This window comes from Scomber japonicus, chromosome 24 (genome assembly GCF_027409825.1).
Source record: "Scomber japonicus isolate fScoJap1 chromosome 24, fScoJap1.pri, whole genome shotgun sequence".
Lineage (NCBI taxonomy): Eukaryota > Metazoa > Chordata > Actinopteri > Scombriformes > Scombridae > Scomber > Scomber japonicus.
In genome coordinates this window covers 6,482,206-6,488,273 of record NC_070601.1, presented here as the reverse complement: position 1 = coordinate 6,488,273, position 6,068 = coordinate 6,482,206, and positions in this window count along the sequence as shown.

The window sequence follows — 6,068 nt, the reverse complement described above, 5'->3', positions numbered from 1 at the left end:
TGCCTTCATTTTCTGGCGTGCAGACTTGTAGCTAATTGTGTCACTGCTTGGTTTTGAAGATAGATTATTTTAAACACTATTTTCATCAAGAAAAGGGCAGAAAAAATCTCTTTTAACTGCTTCCACCATTCACTTTTACTGATTATCTGAGTCTTTCATTGGTGCTAAATAATAGCTTGTCAACGTTCTTTTCATTGGGTCAGCTTAATCAATACATTATTTCTGGCTCCAGTTGAAAGCAGCAGAAGTAAAAGAATGATGGAAATCTGCAGAAAAAGTCATGGATGTTTAATTGTTGGCTCAAACAAAACAAAAAAAGCTTCATTTTTTTGCCACTCACCACCAACTTGCCAGTCCCTCCCCTCCTAAGTGAGGTTCAGTTGGAGTCTCAGCTGTGTGAAAGGTATGTTAACCAATTTCACAGTGTAAATATTTCTTTAGCGACTAGTGCTCTACATGTGTTGTGCACATGTTTGTCGGAGACCTGGATCACCAATTGCACCCACATGGCTGGCATCCTACCGATCCCCAAACCCAGTGAGCAACATTTGGGTTTACACACAAATGACTGGCGACTACTCATCCACTTCCTCATGCAGCCTGGTTTTAATGTTCTTCCCATAAATCCGATTCGCACAATAAACAACAGCGCTTTTTGTGGCTTTCTACCTCGTCTCGGTAGAGGTAGAGGTGGAGGTCAAAGGTCAGTTGCAGGTGCAGAACCTCCTCCTCGGTGACTGGTGCGGGTTCAGTGTCGTGCTTAAAGACACTTAAGCGGGCTGGATGCTCGCTGTTAAAGAGGTTTGAGTGTTAACAGCTGAAAACATGAGCTCCAAACTCCTTTTAAAAATACAAATCTGTTGGTACTTTGCAACTCTTTCATGGTGCACAAATCCAAAAGAACCAAAGGAATTAAAGGATATGTTAGGGGAAAAATTTGACAAAGCTTTCATATTAAGAACTCATGCATTGCAGCTGCAGTTACCCTTATTGAGAACAGCACATAAGTCAACAATAAATACATTCAGTGTTTGAAGTGGGATCAAAAAGGACCTGCTCTGCAGCTTTTTGGAACTATAACATTTGCGATACAAATTGACATGTATCCTGCATGGGTTACAGTGCTGCATGTAGGATATCAGGTTCTTGAGTGTGCATGTTTGGGGATATTTGACATTATTTTGCATCATTGTAGGTGCAGCCATCATTTTGATAAGGACTTGAAATATTGCATTAATACACTTTTATGGAGTTTGCAAATTTCAGCGTTCACACAATCTCTCCTTTTCCTCTGTGTGCAGTTTTTATCCTGCATCTGTACCTCTTCTGTGAGTGTGTACACTACCAAGAAACACAGTTTACATGGAAGCAACACAAGATAGTACATAATGGCTCTGCATTGTACATCATTAATGAAATTCCTGTTATTTGTTTGTTTTATTGTTCTGTTGTAGTTTCTGTATGTCTCAGAGTTTCCCCACCTGATAATCTAAACACTGTTTTAGAGCCATCTCTGTCCTGCCAGGAATAAACTCCTGCTGGGGAAATACTGAATCCCTTTGTTTTTGGCCTAAAACATGGTGAAATTAATGAGCCCAGAAACGAAGCCTGTGAGTCTATGAGTCATAACCGCTGAATGCCATTAATTTATGTCACAAAGTTTTATGTTAGGGGAGGGAATAAGCACCCTACCCTACTATTTAAACATAACCACAGCATGCTACCTGCTGTATGCTCTGTAGGAAGAGATGGCGGGCTCTGCAGGTGACAAAAAATGAGTCCTGCCTTTATTCAAGCAGTTAATAGATTCACTGCAGGGGTGTAGGAAGGAATTTCGAGCCTTCATAGAAACTTGCCACACCCCTAACTCCACTTTGATCTGATTTTGGCTTAAATTGCATAATCCTAGTGGGATTTTGCGCCCCTAGAATCATCACACCTTTCACTCATCGCAAGCAAAAAATAACCGCAGAACAATCCAAGAATGAAAAAGTAAGACTTTCCACAAGAGCCTGAGAGATTAATTGTTTTTCTCTCTAAATAAGCAAAGGTGACAAGGCTCAGGTGAATGAGTTCATGCCTCACTTGGACCCCATTTGAGAAAGCAGAGGACAGGGAGGATAGTTAGTTATGAGAGGAAGCTGGGATGCAGCCACGGTGAGTTGGCTGGGCGCAGACATCTGGCCTGATTCGACTTCCCACAGCCTCCTCCAAACATTTTCGGGTCTGTGCATGACAGCAAGAAATCTGTTGTTTTGCTGAACGCTCGAGAGTCAACGAATTTCTTGGATGGTGGGCCTCCTCGTCTAAAAGCTGTAGTCACGCAGTGCTCTGTCAGGCCAGTGGGCTGCCAAACTGTGGTCCAGAGGATAACATGGGGTCCTCAAAAAAGGGAATGATTCGATTATGGTGTTGTTGCACTCAATGTACTTTTTAAGCATAAAAAGCTATGAATGTAAACAGATTTTTAATGATATAAATCCTCTCAGGTGGAGTTCTTTGGGACATGGAAGTGTTTAAAGGGGCACTCCACTATATTTCAATATCAGTTTATGCTATGTCTTCTGTGGCTCCAGAGGTGCTTTTGGATGTCAGATTTTGTCATTGTGGTTATCTCACTTTGAGCGAGGAGACCAGAAATCCTGTGTTACATACTTTTTTTGAAACTTGACCCAAACCAAAAGTCAGTATATCTCAGCCTGATGAATCAATTTTGATAATTACATTTCTAATCTGTAACTCATCAGTTTGTAGAAATGCTAAATCACCTTTTCTTGACATATGCATTAGTTGGCAATTTAGGTTAACCAATAGCTACTACTGCACTACTAACTACTGCAATGTGATACAAAGACCTTGTCCACCCTATTAATATCAGAATGACCATAAAGTTGACTCTGTAAAGCAGTTTCAACAAAATCGGAACATTATACACTTCATCATGGTAGAATTTATAGGGAAATGTATAAGAATTCAGGCTTTTCTTCACTTAAATATATTCATTTATATGGACTTTATTTGAATAAATAAATATTTTATCATCAGGACTTGATTTAATCTGGCTGAATACCACCATAATGATGAGTTGAGGTAAACTACTACTGTATAGTAGGAGTCTGCAGTGGAAAGGCGTTTTTTTGTGCGTCATGGTATTTTTTATCCTCTATGAAATTCCTTTAAAGTTCCTATACGCCACCTGAGGTTTAGCTGTGACACTTGCATAGCATCATCACATTATAAAACCCATAATAGGATTCCCATCGTCCCCTTTTTTTTTGGTGGGGGCAGAACGGTAGTCAGCGTTGTGGATCTCAGGTTTCAGACGAGGGGCCTCCTCTTCTTGAATGGGGCAGAGTTACGTGGAAGAGGAGGGGAGCAGGAGCCTTTTGTCCTCTTGTTCGGGACCCCAACACATGGGGTCAACGCAGACTGAATGATTCATATAGTTCAATGGTTCATACTGTAGGCTGCCTCGGACGCGGACGCACGCAGACGCAGATGAGCGCGCGCTCTAATTAGGAAAACCTGGTTGAGCAATTAAGCGCGAGGAGAGAAGACGCGCGGATTGGAGAGCAGAAGGTGGGTAGTTTGTTCTCCAGAAAAGTTTGTGTGGAAAAGTTAGTAATGATCTACAAGTTTATGAAAGCTCACTTGAGTGTTTTTTCTTTGCCATCCAGTAAGTTTTTTTTAGTAGCAGGTTTTGGTCTAGTGGGTTCCGCGTAACGACTTTTGGATCAGTGCGTGCTGCCGGAGAGTGGTGAGTCGCAACGAAGTTCGTCAGCTTTAAAACCCAACGAGGAAAATTCAATCCTGTAACACTTTTTATAAGACAATTAGTGCGACTCAAAATGCTGTGAGGTCATAGAAGTGCCAAAAAAGGCTTAGTAATTCTAGGAGATTTAAAAACTGCCTCAGCGATGTGACTCAAATAAACTCCCACTACGGACTAAGCATTACAGTGATTTTCCTTTGTTTATTTAATGAGCAATTCTCTTACTAATAGTGGTTTCAACTTTCCAAACCAATCGTGTCTCTGACTCTTTAACGTGACGGCTTCATCTTCTAACGCACCGGATTTTTGTTCCCCACTGAAGCTTGGCAGCACTTTGTTTTCCTCCAGGAATGCCACAATTTCCAAAACAATTCAGTCTGACTCAGCAAAGCGTGTTCATAGCCTTCAACGGCTCTGCTGAGGATCTCTTTAAACCTCCTTTCAACTTCGTTTTGCTTCTTATTTGAAACAGGACAGGAAATCTGCCTTGTGGATAAACTCTTGTCCCTCCTCTGGATGTTTTGCAAAGTCAGAAACTGTATTTTTCACAGTGACACCACACAAGTGAGAGCAGTGATTGACATTTGTGGAGGTACTGTGTTCTTCTCTTGTTGCTCAGACTGCATGGGGATTTCATGTGCCCTCCGTCTGCTCCCTGAACCCTAAAATCCAGCTTTCTGCTTTTGGTTAGACTGGAATGTTAACTCGCCTCTGCTTTGTCCAGATCCTTTGCCCAAAACTCTCCAACCCCCTCCATCTCCTCCTGGAGCCCAGTGACTCCTGAAGCAAAAAAGCCATTAAATCAGTTGAGCTGGGTTTAGCCCACATGAGCAAATATGCTACTGTTTAAAAGCTGTCTTTGGTCAGCTGTTGGAAGGATGGCATTGTAGAAATGTTTGCACTTACTTGAGGCAGAAACCAGTTTATCTTGAGCAAATACATTGTTTTCCTTTGGTATCTTTATCCAGACAAGAGGAAGGCAGCGACGGCATTTAACAGCGTGTTAACAAGGGGTGCTGTAAAGCTTTCATCTGAGTACATTTCTGCTCCTGTGGAAGAAAAGAGAAGCCACCAGGCGAGGAGTCTTTAAACCTTTTTTTTCCCTTTTTAGTTGTGCACCCCTGGAAACCTTTCATGGACCCTAACCAGGAGCTTGAGCTCCTCATTGGAGCAGTAGCACCTGCTGTACAGATGTAAATCACACCAAATCACTTTAAAAAAGCTAAAAATCCAAACTAAATCTCGATCCGTTTGTGGCACAAAGCCGGAGTTTGAAATTACAACAACTTCTTGGCTTCCTTCCCAAGAGACTTTTGAAATAATTTACCAGCCATGACTAGTTCTTGGCAGACTACTACCTAGCCTACCTGTGACATTTCATGCTTGAGATCTTGAAGAGAAATGTGCACATTAGCTTTTTATAGTGGACTACTTTTGTAAAGCAGCATGAGAGCACTTACAACGTAAAAAAGGGCATTAAACAGACTTGAAATATAAAAATGTGCTGACAGTGTGGACATTTGCAGTTAATTGGTAATATGTGGTGAACAGTATGAGACAAGCAACCTACCAGTCATCAATCTGTTTGACACCATGTCAAATTCTGCATTTCTGACCTCTGTCTTGGCAAGGTGAAGTCAGTATATTTTCCAGGTGTGCGTGTGTTGCTCAGGTGACTAAACCAAAGCACATAGATAAGTTTCTTTTGAAAAGTTGATTTAAAAAGGTCGAACCCCTTGAAGGTCAAATGTATTCCTGTAGCTCCTTGTTTTGGCAGTTGGACATGTTTTCGAATTGTTTTCTGATTATAGGGATATTAGATTTCCATTAGTGGTCAGTTTGCTGTGGAATCATTCTTTTGGTCAGTGAGCATTATTTTGCACAGCGGGTCGTGTCCTTAAAACACAGTTTGAAGCGGAGATGGCTGCATATCAGATCACAAAAAGGGTTTCGGTGGAGGAAACCAAAGCCGCCGGCAACTGAGGCACAAGATGTTTTTAAAGGGACAGTCGGCCTCATTCAGTGCGAGAAGAGCATTTAAATTTGTAGCTGTGAGGAGTTCAACACACCAAGTAATTTGTTTTAATCAAGATACTAAAGCAAGTAAGAACACATTGTTGAGTTTTTCCACCACCTTTGGCATTTATAGGTGGGTCTTTTTAATTGTAGAGTGGTTAAGTATAAAACAGATGTCAGACACCCTGCAGCTGTGCTTTTTCTTTCAGGGTCATGAGCTGTTTGTTTTAAAAAAAATACCTTACCATTTCCTGGCACCCAGTAATCAACACTGAATGCA